Source organism: Rattus norvegicus, chromosome 14 (genome assembly GCF_036323735.1).
Source record: "Rattus norvegicus strain BN/NHsdMcwi chromosome 14, GRCr8, whole genome shotgun sequence".
Classification (NCBI taxonomy): Eukaryota; Metazoa; Chordata; class Mammalia; order Rodentia; family Muridae; genus Rattus; species Rattus norvegicus.
In genome coordinates, this window is record NC_086032.1 from 4926959 (window position 1) to 4944316 (window position 17358).

Here is a 17358-nt window from a genome sequence, read left to right on the forward strand (position 1 = left end):
AACCAAAGGTAGAAACAAGGAGTCATAGATACAAGTATTACCAACAGAACACAAGAGATAGAAGAGAGAATCTCAGGAGCAGAAGATTCCATGGAAATCATCGACACAACGGTCAAAGATAATGTAAAACGGAAAAAGCTACTGGTCCAAAACATACAGGAAATCCAGGACTCAATGAGAAGATCAAACCTAAAGATAATAGGTATAGAAGAGAGTGAAGACTCCCATCTCAAAGGACCGGTAAATATCTTCAACAAAATCATAGAACAAAACTTCCCTAACCTAAAGAAAGAGATGCCCATAAACATACAAGAAGCCTACAGAACTCCAAATAGACTGGACCAGAAAAGAAACTCCTCCTGTCACATAGTAGTCAAAACACCAAATGCACAAAACAAAGAAAGAATATTAAAAGCAGTAAGGGAAAAAGGTCAAGTAACATATAAAGGCAGACCTATCAGAATCACACCAGACTTCTCACCAGAGACTATGAAAGCCAGAAGATCTTGGACAGATGTCATACAGACCCTAAGAGAACACAAATGCCAGCCCAGGTTACTGTATCCAGCAATACTCTCAATTAACATAGATGGAGAAACCAAGATATTCCATGACAAAACCAAATTTACACAATAACTTTCTACAAATCCAGCCCTACAAAGGATAATAAATGGCAAAGCCCAATACAAGTAGGCAAGCTACACCCTAGGAAAAGCAAGAAACTAATAATCTTGGCAACAAAACAAAGAGAAGAAAATCACACAAACATAATCTCTCATCCAAATATGAATATAACAGGCAGCAACAACCATTATTCCTTAATATCTCTCAACATCAATGGTCTCAACTCCCCAATAAAAAGACATAGATTAACAAACTGGATATGCAATGAAGACTCTGCATTCTGGTGCCTATAGGAAACACACCTCAGAGACAAAGACAGACACTACCTCAGAGTGAAAGGCTGGAAAACAACTTTCCAAGCAAATGGTCTGAAGAAGCAAGCTGGAGTAGCCATTCTAATATTGAATAAAATCGATTTTCAACTAAAAGTCACCAAAAAACTTAAGGAAGGACACTTCATATTCATCAAAGCAAAAATGCACCAAGATGTACTCTCAAACCTAAATATATATGCTCCAAATACAAGGGCCCCTACAAACATAAAAGAAAGCTTACTAAACCTCAAAGCACACATTGCACCCCACACAATAATAGTAGGAGATTTCAACACCCCACTCTTATCAATGAACAGATCATGGAAACAGATATTAAACAGAGACATAGACAGACTAAGAGAAGTCATGAACAAAATGAACTTAACAGATATTTAAAGAACATTCTATCCTAAAACAAAAGGATACACCTTCTTCTCACCACCTCATGGTACTTTCTCCAAAACTGACCATATAATTTGTCATAAAACAGGCCTCAACAGATACAAAAAGATAGAAATAATCCCATGAGTCCTATCAGAACACCACGGGCTAAAGCTGGTCTTCAATAACAATAAGGGAAGAATGCCCACATATACATTGAAGTTGAACAATGCTGTACTCAGTGATAACCTGGTCAAGGAAGAAATAAAGAAAGAAATTAAAGACTTTTTAGAATTTAATGAAAATGAAGGTACAACATACCCAAACTTATGGGACACAAGGAAAGCTGTGCTAAGAGGAAAACTCATAGCTCTCAGTGCCTGCAGAAAGAAATAGGGGAGAGCATATATCAGCAGCTTGACAGCACTCCTAAAAGCTCTAGAACAAAAAGAATCAAATACACCCAGGAGGGGTAGAAGGCAGGAAATAATCAAACTCAGAGCTGAAATCAACCAAGTAGAAACAAAAAGGACCATGCAAAGAATCAACAGAACCAAAAGTTTTTTCTTTGAGAAAATCAACAAGATAGATAAACTCTTAGCCAGACTAATGAGAGGACACAGAGAGTGTGTCCAAATTAACAAAATCAGAAATGAAAAGGGAGACATAACTACAGAATCAGAGGAAATTCAAAAAATCATCAGATCCTACTACAAAAGCCTATATTTAACAAACTTGAAAATCTGCAGGAAATGGACAATTTCCTAGACAGATACCGGTACCAAAGTTAAATCAGGAACAGATAAACCAGTTAAACAACCCCATAACTCCTAAGGAAATAGAAGCAGTCATTAAAGTTCTCCTAACCAAAAAAACCCCAGAACCAGATGGGTTCAGTGCAGAATTCTATCAGACCTTCATAGAAGACATCATACCAATACTATCCAAACTATTCCACAAAATTGAAACAGATGAAGCGCTACCGAATTCCTTCTATGAAGCCACAATTACTCTTATACCTAAACCTCACAAAGACCCAACAAAGAAAGAGAACTTCACACCAATTTCCCTTATGAATATCAACACAAAAATACTCAATAAAATTTTGCAAACTGAATCCAAGAGCACATCAAAACAATCATTCATCATGATCAAGTAGGGTTCATCCCAGGCAGGCAGGGATGGTTTAATATATGGAAAATCATCAATGTAATCCACTATATAAACCAACTGAAAGAACAGAACCACATGATCATTTCATTAGATGCTGAGAAAGCATTTGGCAAAATTCAACACCCCTTCATGATAAAAGTCCTGGAAAGAATAGGAATTCAAGGCCCATACCTAAACATACTAAAAGCCATATACAGGAAACCAGTAGCTAATATTAAACTAAATGGAGAGAAACTTGAAGCAATCCCACTAAAATCAGGGACTAGACAAGGCTGCCCATTCTCTCCCTACTTATTCAATATAGTTCTTGAAGTTCTAGCCAGAGCAATCAGACAACAAAAGGAGGTCAAGGGGACACAGATTGGAAAAGAAAAAGTCAAAATATCACTATTTGCAGATAATATGATAGTATATTTTAGTGATCCCAAAAGTTCTGCCAGAGAACTATTAAAGCTGATAAACACCTTCAGTAAAGTGGCTAGGTATAAAATTAACTCAAATAAATCAGTAGTCTTCCTCTACACAAAAGAGAAACAAGCCGAAAACGATATTAGGGAAATGACACCCTTCATAATAGTCCCAAATAATATAAAGTACCTCGGTGTGACTTTAACCAAGCAAGTAAAAGATCTGTATGATAAGAACTTCAAAACTCTGAAGAAAGAAATTGAAGGAGATCAGAAGATGGAAAGATCTCCCATGCTCATGGATTGGCAGGATTAATATAGTAAAAATGGCCATTTTACTAAAAGTGATCTACAGATTCAATGCAATCCCCATTAAAATACTAATCCAATTCTTCAGAGAGTTAGACAGAACAATTTGCAAATTCATCTGGATAATAAAAAAATCCAGTATAGCTAAAACTATCCTCAGCAATAAAAGGACTTCTGGGGGAATCACTAAGGATGAACTCAAGCAGTATAACAGAGCAATAGTGATAAAAACTGCATGGTATTTGTGCAGAGACAGACAGATAAACCAGTGGAATAGAATTGAAGACCCAGAAATGAACTCACACACCTATGGTCATTTGATTTTTGACAAAGAACCCAAAAACATCCAATGGAAAAGAAGATAGCATTTTCAGCAAATGTTGCTGGTTCAACTGGAGGTCAGCATGTAGAATGCAGATCGATCCATGCTTATCACCCTGTACAAAGCTTAAGTCCAAGTGAATCAATACCTCCACATCAAACCAGATACACTCAAACTAATGGAAGAAAAAGTGGGGAAGCATCTCAAACACATGGGCACTGGAGAAAATTTCCTGAACAAAACACCTATGGTTTATGCTCTAAGATGAAGAATCGACAAATGGGATCTCATAAAACTGCAAAGCTTCTGTAAGGCAAAATACACTGTGGTTAGGACAAAATGGCAACCAACAGATTGGGAAAAGATCTTTACCAATCCTACAACAGATTGAGGGCTTATATCCAAAATATACAAAGAACTCAAGAAGTTAGACCGCAGGGAGACAAATAACCCTGGGTCAGAGCTAAACAAAGAATTCACAGTTGAGAAATGCCAAATGGCTGAGAAACACCTAAAGAAATGTTCAACATCTTTAGCCATAATTAAAATGCTAATCAAAACAACTCTGAGATTTCACCTCACACCAGTGAGAATGTTAAGATCAAAAACTCAGGTGACAGCAAATGCTGGCGAGGATGTAGAGAAAGAGGAACACTCCTCAATTGTTGGTACAATTGTAGACTGGTCAACCATTCTTAAAATCATTCTGGAGATTCCTCAGAAAATTGGACCTTGAACTCCCTGAGGACCAAGCTATACCTCTCTTGGGCATGTACCCAAAAGCTGCCCCAACATGTAACAAAGACACATGCTCCACTATGCTCATAGCAGCCTTATTTATAATAGCCAGAAGCTGGAAAGAATCCAGATGCCCTTCAACAGAGGAACGGATACAAAGAATGTGGTACATCTACACAGTGGAATATTACCCAGCTATCGAAAACAATGACTTCATGAAATTCATAGGCAAATGGATAGAACTGGAAAATATCATCCTGAGTAAGGTAACCCAATGACAGAAAAGCGCACATGGTATGCACTCATTGATAAGTGGCTATTAGCCCAAATGCTTGATTACCCTAGATGCACAGAACCCATGAAACTCAAGAAGGATGACCAAAATGCGAATGCTTCACTCCTTCTTTAAAAGGGGAACAAGAAGACCCTTGGGAGGGAATAAGGAGGCAAAGATTAAAACAGAGGCAGAAGGAACACCCATTCAGAGCCTGCCCCACATGTGGCCCATACATATACAGCCACCCAATTAGACAAAGTGAATGAAGCAAAGAAGGGCAGGCCAACAGGAACCAGATGTAGATCGCTCCTGAGAGACACAGCCAGAATACAGCAAATACATAGGCGAATGACAGCAGCAAACCACTGACTGAGAACAGGATACCCGTTGATGGAATCTTAGAAAGGACTGAAAGAGCTTGAAGGGGCTTGAGACCCCATATGTGTGTGTGTGTGTGTGTGTGTGTGTGTGTGTGTGTATGTGTGTGTGTGTGTGAGAGAGAGAGTGTGAGTGAGTGTGTGTGTGAATGTGAGTATGTGACTTTGTATGTGACTGTGAGAGTGTGTGAGTGTATGTGGGAGTGTGAGTGTGTGTGTGAGTGTGAGTGTGTGTGTACACATCTTATCAAGGGTAGGAATTGAGGACTACATTTTTAAATTTGTATTAACTCATTTTTATGCATGGCAGCATTTTATGTACATGTATAACTGTGTCATTTGCATGCCAATGGAGGTTAGAAGAAGGCGTCAGATCTTCTGGAACTTGGGTTTCAGGTGGTTGTGAGAAGTCTTTACAGTGCTCTGCAAGAGCAGCAAATGTTCTTTTTTTTTTTTTTTTACTTTATTAACTTGAGTATTTCTTATTTACATTTCGATTGTTATTCCCTTTCCCGGTTTCCGGGCCAACATCCCCCTAATCCCTCTCCCTCCCATTCTATATGGGTGTTCCCCTCCCCATCCTCCCCCCATTACCGCCCTCCCCACAACAATCACATTCACTGGGGGTTCAGTCTTAGCAGGATCCAGGGCTTCCCCTTCCACTGGTGCTCTTACTAGACTATTCATTGCTACCTATGAGATTGGAGCCCAAGGTCAGTCCACGTATAGTCTTTGGGTAGTGGCTTAGTCCCTGGAAGCTCTGGTTGCTTGACATTGTTGTTCATATGGGGTCTCCAGCCCCTTCAAGCTCTTCCAGTTCATTCTCTGATTCCTTCGACGGGGGTCCCGTTCTCAGTTCAGTGGTTTGCTGCTGACAATCGCCTATGTATTTGCTGTATTCTGGCTGTGTCTCTCAGGAGCGATCTACATCTGGTTCCTGTTGGCCTGCCCTTCTTTGCTTCATTCACTTTGTCTAATTGGGTGGCTGTATATGTATGGGCCTCATGTGGGGCAGGCTCTGAATGGGTGTTCCTTCTGCCTCTGTTTTAATCTTTGCCTCCCTATTCCCTCCCAAGGGTCTTCTTGTTCCCCTTTTAAAGAAGGAGTGAAGCATTCGCATTTTGATCATCCATCTTGAGTTTCATGTGTTCTGTCCATCTAGAGTAATTCAAGCATTTGGGCTAATAGCCACTTATCAATGAGTGCATACCATGTGTGTTTTTCTGTGATTGGGTTACCTCACTCAGGGTGATATTTTCCAGTTCCAAACATTTGCCTATGAATTTCATAAAGTCATTGTTTTTGATATCTGAGTAATATTCCATTGTGTAGATGTACCATATTTTCTGTATCCATTCCTCTGTTGAAGGACATCTGTGTTCTTTCCAGCTTCTGGCTATTATGAATAAGGCTGGTATGAACATAGTGGAGCACGTGTCTTTTTTATATGTCAGGGCATCTTTTGGGTATATGCCCAAGAGAGGCATAGCTGGATCCTCAGGTAGTTCAATGTCCAATTTTCTGAGGAACCTCTAGACTGATTTCCAGAATGGTTGTACCAGTCTGCAATCCCACCAACAATGGAGGAGTGTTCCTCTTTCTCCGCATCCTCGCCAGCATCTGCTGTCACCTAAGTTTTTGATCTTAGCCATTCTCATTGGTGTGAGGTGAAATCTCAGAGTTGTTTTGATTTGCATTTCCCTTATGACTAAAGATGTTGAACACTTCTTTAGGTGTTTCTCAGCCATTCGGGATTCCTCAGCTTTGAATTCTTTGTTTAGCTCTGAACCCCATTTTTAATATGGTTATTTGTCTCTCTGCGGTCTAACTTCTTGAGTTCTTTGTATATTTTGGATGTAAGGCCTCTATCTGTTGTAGGATTGGTAAAGATCTTTTCCCAATCTGTTGGTTGCCGTTTTGTCCTAACCACAGTGTCCTTTGCCTTACAGAAGCTTTGCAGTTTTATGAGATCCCATTTGTCGATTCTTGATCTTAGAGCATAAGCCATTGGTGTTTTTTTCAGGGAATTTTTTCCAGTGCCCATGTGTTCCAGATGCTTCCCTAGTTTTTTTTCCTATTAGTTCGAGTGTATCTGGTTTGATGTGGAGGTCCTTGATCCACTTGGACTTAGGCTTTGTACAGGGTCATAAGCATGGATCGATCTGCATTCTTCGACATGTTGACCTCCAGTTGAACCAGCACCATTTGCTGAAAATGCCATCTTTTTTCCATTTGATGGTTTTGGCTCCTTTGTCAAAAATCAAGTGCCCATAGGTGTGTGGGTTCATTTCTGGTTCTTCAATTCTGTTCCATTGGTCTATGTGTCTGTCTCTGTACCAATACCATGCAGTTTTTATCACTATTGCTCTGTAATACTGCTTGAGTTCAGGGATAGTGATTCCCCCTGAAGTCCTTTTATTGTTGAGGATAGTTTTAGCTATCCTGGGTTTTTTATTATCCAGATGAATTTGCAAATTGTTCTGTCTAACTCTTTGAAGAATTGGATTGGTATTTTGATGGGGATTGCATTGAATCTGTAGATTGCTTTTGGTAGAATGGCCATTTTTACTATATTAATCCTGCCAATCCATGAGCATGGGAGATCTTTCCATCTTCTGAGGTCTTCTTCAATTTCTTTCTTCAGAGGCTTGAAGTTCTTATTGTACAGATCTTTTACCTGCTTGGTTAAAGTCACACCGAGGTACTTTATATTATTTGGGTCTATTATGAAGGGTGTCATTTCCCTAATTTCTTTCTAGGCTTGTTTGTCTTTTGTGTATAGGAAGGCTACTGATTTATTTGAGTTAATTTTATACCCAGCCACTTTGCTGAAGTTGTTTATCAGCTTTAGTAGTTCTCTGGTGGAACTTTTGGGATCACTTAAATATACTATCGTATCATCTGCAAATAGTGATATTTTCACTTCTTCTTTTCCGATCTGTATCCCCTTGACCTCCTTTTGTTGTCTGATTGCTCTGACTAGAACTTCAAGAACTATAATGAATAAGTAGGGAGAGAGTGGGCAGCCTTGTCTAGTCCCTGATTTTAGTGGGATTGCTTCAAGTTTCTCTCCATTTAGTTTAATGTTAGCAACTAGTTTGCTGTATATGGCTTTTACTATGTTTAGGTATGGGCCTTGAATTCCTATTCTTTCCAGGACGTTTATCATGAAGGGGTGTTTAATTTTTTTAAATGCTTTCTCAGCATCTAATGAAATGATCATGTGGTTTTGTTCTTTCAGTTTGTTTATATAATGGATCACGTTGATGGTTTTCCATATATTAAACCATCCCTGCATGCCTGGGATGAAGCCTACTTGATCATGGTGGATGATTGTTTTGATATGCTCTTGGATTCGGTTTGCCAGAATTTTATTGAGTATTTTTACGTCGATCTTCATAAGGGAAATTGGTATGAAGTTCTCTTTCTTTGTTGGGTCTTTGTGTGGTTTAGGTATAAGAGTAATTGTGGCTTCATAGAAGGAATTCGGTAGTGCTCCATCTGTTTCAATTTTGTGGAATAGTTTGGATAATATTGGTATGAGGTCTTCTATGAAGGTCTGATAGAATTCTGCACTAAACCCGTCTGGACCTGGGCTCGTTTTGGTTGGGAGACCTTTAATGACTGCTTCTATTTCTTTAGGAGTTATGGGGTTGTTTAACTGGTTTATCTGTTCCTGATTTAACTTCGGTACCTGGTATCTGTCTAGGAAATTGTCCATTTCCTGCAGATTTTCAAGTTTTTTGAACATAGGCTTCTATAGTAAGATCTGATGATTTTTTTAATTTCCTCTGAATCTGTAGTTATGTCTCCCTTTTCATTTCTGATTTTTCAATTTGGAAACACTCTCTGTGTCCTCTTGTTAGTCTGGCTAAGAGTTTATCTATCTTGTTGATTTTCTCAAAGAACAAACTTTTGGTTCTGTTGATTCTGTCTATGGTCCTTTTTGTTTCTACTTGGTTGATTTCAGCTCTGGGTTCGATTATTTCCTGCCTTCTACTCCACCTGGGTGTATTTGCTTCTTTTTGTTCTAGAGCTTTTAGGTGTGTTGTCAAGCTGGTGACATATGCTCTTTCCTGTTTCTTTCTGCAGGCACTGAGAGCTATGAGTTTTCCTCTTAGCACAGCTTTCATTGTGTCCCATAAGTTTGGGTATGTTGTACCTTCATTTTCATTAAATTCTAAAAAGTCTTTAATTTCTTTCTTTATTTCTTCCTTGACCAGGTTATCATTGAGTAGAGCATTGTTCAATTTCCACGTATATGTGGGCATTCTTCCCTTATTGTTATTGAAGACCAGCTTTAGGCTGTGGTGGTCTGATAGCACGTATGCGATTATTTCTAACTTTCTGTACATGTTGAGGCCCGTTTTTTTGACCAATTATATGGTCAATTTTGGAGAAAGTACCATGAGGAGCTGAGAAGAAGGTATATTCTTTTGCTTTAGGATAGAATGTTCTATAAATATCTCTTAAGTCCATTTGGCTCATGACTTACATTGATGGATTTTCTGTATATTAAACCATCCCTGCATCCCTGGGATGAACCCTACTTGATCATGATGGATGATCTTTTTGGTGTGTTCTTGGGTTCTGTTTGCAAGAATTTTATTGAGTATTTTTGCGCTGATATTCATAAGGGAAATTGGTCTGAAGTTCTCTTTCTTTGTGGGGTCTTTGTGTGGTTTAGGTATAAGAGTAATTATGGCTTCATAGAAGGAATTTGGTAGTGCTCCACCTGTTTCATTTGTGGAATAGTTTGGACACTATTGCTATGAGGTCTTCTATGAAGATCTGATAGAATTGTGCACTAAACCCATCTGGTTCTGGGCTCTTTTTGGTTTGGAGACTTTTAATAACTGCTTCTATTTCTTTAGGAGTTAGGGAGTTATTTAGATGGTTTTCTGTTCCTGATTTAACTTTTGTACCTGGTATCTGTCTAGAAATTGTCCATTTCCTCCAGATTTTCCAGTTTTGTTGAATACATGCTTTTGTAGCAGGATCTCATGATTTTTTTAAAATTTCCTCAGATACTGCTGCTATGTCTCTCTTTTCATTTCTGATTTTGTTAATTTGGATGCACTCTGTGTGACCTCTGGTTAATCTGGCTAATGCTGATTTTCTCAAAGAACCAACTCCTGGTTTTAAAAGTTGAATCTTTCTGTAGTCCTTTTTGTTTCTACTGGGTTCATTTCAGCCCTGATTTTGATTATCTCCTGCTGTCTACTCCTGCTGGGTGTATTTGTTTCTTTTTGTTCTAGAGATTTTAGGTGTGTTGGCAAGCTGCTGATATATGCTCTCTCCTGTTTCTTTCTGCAGGTACTCGGAGCTATGAGTTTTCCTCTTAGCACTGCTTTCATTGTGTCCCATAAGCTTGGAAATGTACCTTCATTTTCATTAAATTCTAAGAAGTCTTTAATTTTTTTCTTTATTTCTTCCTTGACCCAGTTGTCATTGAGTAAAGTGTTGTTCAACTTAAAAATACGGAACTCTTCATGAATTTGCATGTCATCCTTGAGCAGGGGCCACACTAATCTTCTCTGTATCGTTCCAATTTTAGTATATATGCTGCCGAAGTGAGCACTGAGTTTTTCTAATCAACGCTTCATCTCACTTGTTTTATATACATGAGAAAAAAACCAAACCCCATGTTTCTATTTCAAATTCTAGAATTTGTTAATATGTGAAACATCAGTTGTCCACAGTCCACCAGAGTTTTATTGACACTGTAGACCTCCAGGCAGTGTAGACCTCAGAGTGAACTGGATCACTAACAGGCATACTGGCTGATCTGGAGGTTCACCCAAGATTGAGAAACAACAACAGAGCAGGTATTCAAGGTATGATTATACTGGACAATTTCCTTTGAATACTGACAGTTTCTGCCTCTTCAGGAATTGGTTTTGTTTGTTCTGATCTTGTGATTCACATTGCTAACCACTTGATCTCCCTGCTAAATGCTTCAGTGATGACCTCATTTTAATTTTAATAATATTGGCATAAGGAAAATTTAAGATAATGAGCTCTTTCTGGATATAAGCATTAAAATGCCAAGCAACAGGTTAAGGGATCACAGTTAGTGAGGGCCAAAGCTGAGATTTCATCGTTAGTTTAATTCCATGGCAGGGAAAAATGAGCTAAAAGGGTGGTTTTAGAGAGTTGCGTCTTCTGGTAGGAGAGCCAGTAACCAAAAGAATGTTTCAAAGTGCTATTAAAATGCTTCTATAAAAGCTGGGTATGGTGGTATGACTGCAAAATCCAGCCGGTAGGATGATCTAGGGAGCCAAATTAGTCAGATTCCAGTTAAAAAATACAGAAAGAGATAGACAGAGAGAGAGAAGGAGGGAGGAAGCAAGGCCCAGGATCAGCCAGCACAGCAGCGTCTGCTCTCACAGCTCAGTTAAGAATCCTGTCCCTGCCTTGCAGGACAGACAAAGGTGAGTTTTTGTTGTTATTGTTGTTGTTTTTCCTTGTGGTATTAGTGCTTTGCCGGAACGCCTGTGAGCACGTGTCCCTGGTTCATGTGGAGGTTAGAAAGATAAATTAGATGCCCTGGGACTGTAGTAAAGATGGTTGTGGGCTACAATATGCATGCTGGGAATTTAACATGAGCTCTCTGGAAGAGCAGCAGTGCTGACCAATCTCTCCATCCCTGTCAAAGAATTTTATTTAAATTTTTTTTATTTTAAAATATGAATCCTAGTAGAAGTAAAGAATAGGATTGAAAAATATTGTATGAAATTCTCAAAGAATTATGAGAAACATAAAAATCCTCCCAGTGAAGGAGCTTCCACTAGCCTGGCGACTTATTTACACTTAAAAACGAAGACTAACGTATTATAGCCCATGGTAGAAAATGGGAAGTAAGGAGAGACCTAGTTCCACACAGAGAGCCATGTCACCCTGTGAAGTAATTAAATCAAGAGGGGAATTACAAGTTCACATGAAACTAGTGAGACCAGATAAGGTGCAGATTAATGGCATAATTTCCCTGACTGACCATTAATAATTCACGAGAGGAAAAACTGTAATTCATATCACAGAATCCAGCAACCACCGGCATGATTAGATGAGAAAGTTTCATATAGATTGTGATTAAGGATTGCCAGTGTTGCATTGACTAACTCAAACTTATTTAAAATTGAGAAAAAATCAAACAGGTAGAGATTGTTACAGGATTTACAAAGGATTGATGAGGTTTTCGAACTTGTGAGAACATTACAGCCAGTTTGCTTACTCCAACTGCCGTTTCAAGACAGATTTAGAGGATTGATTTTATACAATTTGTTTACGTCATAGCGATTGTGAGTTTTCATTTTGTGAGCTTGCTTATAATTTTAGAGAGCCCATAAAGTGATATCATTAAAAATTTTACAAAAGAATGGCTAATAGCCATGTATTATGTAATTTTGTTGCTTCTTCAATGTAAGAAGTTAGAACCTTGAATCTTTCAGTGTATATGGAAATTTTTACTACAAATCTTTGCTCTCAAAATGAGCTTTAATATTTGGTGAGTAGCTGTTACACTACCCCAGAAAACAATATTTGAAACTCATTTTAAGCTACTAAGGATATGTTAATTGGCTAAGTACCTCACCTTACCAGAGGACTTAGGTCTTTCTTTGTTATCCACATTGGAGATAAAGCTTCAGTTGTGTTAATACAGAATTGTAGGCTAGAGTCATGGAAGTATTTTAAAAAGAAACTGTATATTTGTGCATGCAACCCATAGGAAATGCGCTTACTGTATTTATAGGTGGTTCATCTAATGAAAAGGCTACATGTATGATTGGATCACTTGTTTATTCTCTTGAGTTCACCCTGCTTCAACACAGACTATTAAATTACGTGCTGTAGCCACTGTTTTTTAAATGTTAAAAAATCAAGCTTTCAATTCATATACTGATAGCCAATGTGTGGCTTGTGGTTTACAACTGATTTCAATTACTTAATGCTTTACTAGAGACAAGTTTTCTACATGAAATCAGTGAGTGATGATTTCAGTGTGAATTGTCTGACAACTCACTGTCCTTTCAGTGCTCTGGCTCAGACAACTAAATTAAACCTTAGACTCATACCTAGCTTTAATAATGGTAATGGAGTTGATATGAAAAGAGGAAGACTCCATTTGCTTACTTTAAATTACCAGCCTCGCCCTGCCAGCTCAGGGATTTCTAGTACAACTGAATCTGGACAATATTTACAGGATTTGGCATTTCTAATTAATGCTTATGTTTAGGTAAATAAAGTTTGTGAGGTGCTAGAGAGATGGCTTAGTGGTTAAGAACACTAAGTACTGTTCCTTTATAGGACATTTAAGAATTCAAACTGGATTGCCTGGACCCCTTAATGAGGGAGGACAATGATACTGGACAGTTTATATCTTAATAAATAAAAGGGGGAGTTATCCCTCTATGCTATACAATTATTTAATAATACTCTTTTTATTTCCAATTTTAAAATTTGGATGCCAAGAAACCCTTGAGAGTTTATGACACCCTACTACTAGGGATACTTCTGCCTAGGTGAAATAGAAAGGTCCACATATTGACATGATCCTCTCCAGGTATTTTTATGGGGAAGAGGGAATGTTTGTGTTTTTTCTACAGGATGCTACAAGAGTATGCCAGCTGCCAGAGGTGGTTGCTGAGACTTGCTGATCCTGGTTACATGAAGATTAAGCTCTCGTGGTTCGGGTCCCTGGAGTCATTCCTCTGCCCTGAGAGGAAGATAGAAGATCCCCCCTCATTCCCCTGGCGACTCTTGATGCCTTAACTGGTGTTGTCATTTTGCAGTCTATAGCTTCACAAAAATGCCATCGGTGTGAAGCTGCTGTGGACTGGGGAACTCTGCCCTGGCTGTACAGATCTCAGACATGGTTCCATTGCCTGCTGGTTGTTCCAGAGAAGAATGACTGATCCTAAACTGTCCTGGGAAAGACCTTGTTACTTTCGCTGCTATTGTAGCAGACATTACTGCTGCAGCCATTGTGTCTACAGTGTCTAGAGTTACCCTCCCCCAATCTATTGTTAGCCAAGCACAGTGGGTGAACTCTCTGGAGTAGTTGCTAACAATTGGGAATTCTAAATTTTATTATAGGAGCGGCTTGACTACGGCCCTTGGTGGTAGCAGCTGAGGAGAACCAGATGAGGTGCCCACTACTTATCGGGGGTGGCTCTGTTTGGTGCAGCCCTATGCTGTGGATTAGTGTTCATGCTATGGTTGGTTTGCAAACTCAGATCTCAACAGAAACGTGACAAGGTCGTTATAACTCAAGCACTTATGGCCATTGAACAAGGGGCCTCCCCTAGAATTTGGTTATCTATGCTCAGGAATTAGTCAGCATCTGAGTTCTCTGCTCTTGCACCCCATGGATTTGTGGATCCATTGTACTGGGATGAGAGAGACTCAATGATTCTTTGATCAGCCCTTCTACATCGCTGAGGTTTCCTCATTGCACGCGATAGGGTGATCATGATTTCCCCACTAACTCATTTTCTGGCTGGCCTCTTTTGTAGAGTTCGCCCTAGGTCGTTTAGCAGTTACTGTCACACAGCACTGTGGTATCCAGAGACGGGCAACTTTCCTCATGCACAGACCAATCTAAGACATGGGGCCTGGTGGCGTTAGGGTTACCCTATGATGGATAAGGCTGTGACATAGAGGAACGACCTAAGACAGGAGCCACAGCAGATGGACATCACTGCAGGGACCTAGACCAGCCTCATTTAAGTAAAACAAAAAGGGGGAGATGTGGAAATCCGCAATAACATTCGCCACCACAAGATGGCGCTGGCTTCCGCCGTGCCAGCCCGACTTCCTTTCAGGAAGCTAGATGTGTGCGCATGTGCAAGAGTGTGTTCGTGCCAGGTCTTTGCCCACTCTGGGGCATGCCTATGAGATCATGGGTAAGCGACCAATCAGGTGTGGATGCGCCGCGCTAGGGTTTTATAAGCAGCGCCTTTCTGGGCCCTGGCGCTCTCCTCTTCAAGATGTAATAAACGCTTTGCTGCAGAAGGATCCTGTTGTCCGCGCGTGCATTCCTGCTGGTGAGACGATAGCGTGGGACATCTGGGGATGACACATATCTCACACAGGAGACAGAGGAGTCGACCCCAAGCCCAATTAGGGGAAGGTATTTATAGGGAAAATTACATAGGCAGTTGACAACAGTTACACAAAGCAAAGCAATTTCACTAGTTTGTTTACATTGGTGCACAGGACCTAGCTTGGGCTCAGTCCAACTCTAGGCCACGCTGCCTCTGGGGCAAGCTGACCCCAACTCTTTTCCTCAGGACTGTTAAGTAAGGCCTTATCGAGGCCAGATGGCTTACATAGAGTCAGGCCTTTTCGAGTCTGGATGGTTTATCCTGAGCCAGGCCTTATTGAGGCCAGGTGGTCCATGACTGGACTACTTCCTCATAACATGTAATGTTATTCTTTTGTGAGGTACACTGGACCTCACAGCAGGGTTAGTGGGGGATAGTTTTAAAAATCTTCATTCTTTCATTACAAGCCTACATCTTCTGGTCTGGTAGGAAGACAGTATCATTAAGTGAATCTTCTCACTTTCTTGGAATAACTGCTAGATGACAGTGTGTCAAAAAGCATCCTCAGTTGTGACAGAGAGGTACTAAGGATCCGTGTTACGAGCTTGAAAATAAAAGCTACGAGATGGCTTCAGAACTGACATTCAGTCTTTACAATTATCATTCTTCATTATTGTGACTGTGTGTGTGTGTACGTGTGTGATGTGGGTGTGTATACATGCTGTAGCATGCCTCTTCTGGTGCTGTCTGTTTGGTGCTCTGTGTGCTTCCTGTGAGTGTCTTTCCTTAGTCTGGGGAAGTTTTCTTCCATGATCCTGTTGATGGTCTGGTCTAGGCCACTGACTTGGGGTTCTTATCCCTCACCTGGGCCTGTAATTCCAAGGTTTGGTTTGTCTATGTTGTCCCTCGCTTCCTGGGTGTTCCTGTCTGGTGTTATTTTTTTCTCCATATTTCTTGATTATTTGCTCTAGGTCTCTGCTTTAACCTTGAGCCCTGATATTCTATGCATCAGGGTTTCCTGTGGGCTCAGGATGAGTCACTGGACTCTCCATCTCCATCTCCATCTCAGCTTGAGTCCTCCTCAGTTTTTCTGTCTCCTCAGTGAGTTCTGTTCTCATGCCCAGGGTCCTGTCTTCCTCATTTCCTTCAGCCTGGTTTGTGTTCTCTTGGGCATCCTTCAGGCACTGAGACTCTTTCTCCTCCATTCACTGAGCAGTCTCTTTGCATCCTCTTTAAACCTCTGAACTCTTTAATGTGATTAGAGAGGCCCTTGTGGGGCTGGAGAGATGGCTCAGAGGTTAAGATCACTGGATGCTCTTCCAGAGGTCCTGAGTTCAATTCCAAGCAACCACATGGTAGCTCATACCATCTATAATGCGGTCTGACTCCCTCTTCTGGCCTGCAGGTGTACATACAGACAGGGCACTCACATATAAAATACATGAACAAATAAGTCTCTTTTTCTTCTTTTTTAAAGAAGCACTGTAAAAACATAGTAACTATCTCTAATAAGTGTGTTCTATTCTATGGCTTTTCCAGAAGACAGTGGCTTTCCTTACTTGTGCACACCTAACAATATTTACTAAGAGAATACCAAAAAGAGTTCAACTGAAGTCACTATGTTAAATCCCTGAGATTCCCAAAGCTGTGACTGCAGACATATGATCTCTGAGGTAAATCTTTTTGAGGTCATTTGACAGCTTAAGTTTAAACCCTGGGGTTCCTACCCAAAGAATAAAACCACAGCCCCAACTCTCTCATCTCCCATCGCTAATTGTGACCCGCAGCTCTCCCCACAGCAAGACATCCTCCTAGAGTGACCCAGAGGTCAGAGTTTGGGCTGTCTGGTTTTTAGCCCCAGTTTGGGGATCTTGTGTCTTAGAACTGATTTAGCTCACAGTAGAAGATATCCTTTCCTCCACAGTCTTCACTGGAGTCTTCCTGCTAAAACTCTATCCCAACCAGCACTCGCTTCAGACCTTTCCAAGGAAAGATTCCTCCCTTAGTGAACTACTCTGATTGGCTGTCTCTTGTCAGTCCTGTCTTTACAGCATGCTCCCATTCCCTTTGTTTAAAGGTTCACCCTCTCTTTTTGTCTCTATTTACTTGGATGTTTGCCCACATGCATGTAAGTGCACCGTGTGTGTGTGTGGCGACCACTGAACCCAGAACAGGGACTCAAATCTCCTAGAACTTAGGTTAGAGAAAGCTGTGAGCCACCATATCGGTGCTGTGAATCAAACCCAGGTCCTCAGAAAGAGCAGCCAGTGGTCTTAACCACTGATTCATCTTCCAGACCAATCCGGGTAAGTTTTTATTCACAGACAGTTATCAGGTTATAATGAACTCACATCCATTCTTGTAAACACACAGTAATATGAAAATGATGG

General features: G+C 40.2%; 1 non-coding gene across 1 annotated transcript; it reads right to left on the reverse strand.

Annotated features, from left to right (window-relative positions):
* Positions 1 to 10396: 10396 nt before the first annotated feature.
* On the reverse strand, positions 10397 to 10503 carry LOC120096739 (U6 spliceosomal RNA). The gene has a single exon (XR_005493577.1). It is a non-coding gene; the product is annotated as a U6 spliceosomal RNA (small nuclear RNA).
* Between the last annotated feature and the right edge of the window lie 6855 nt (positions 10504 to 17358).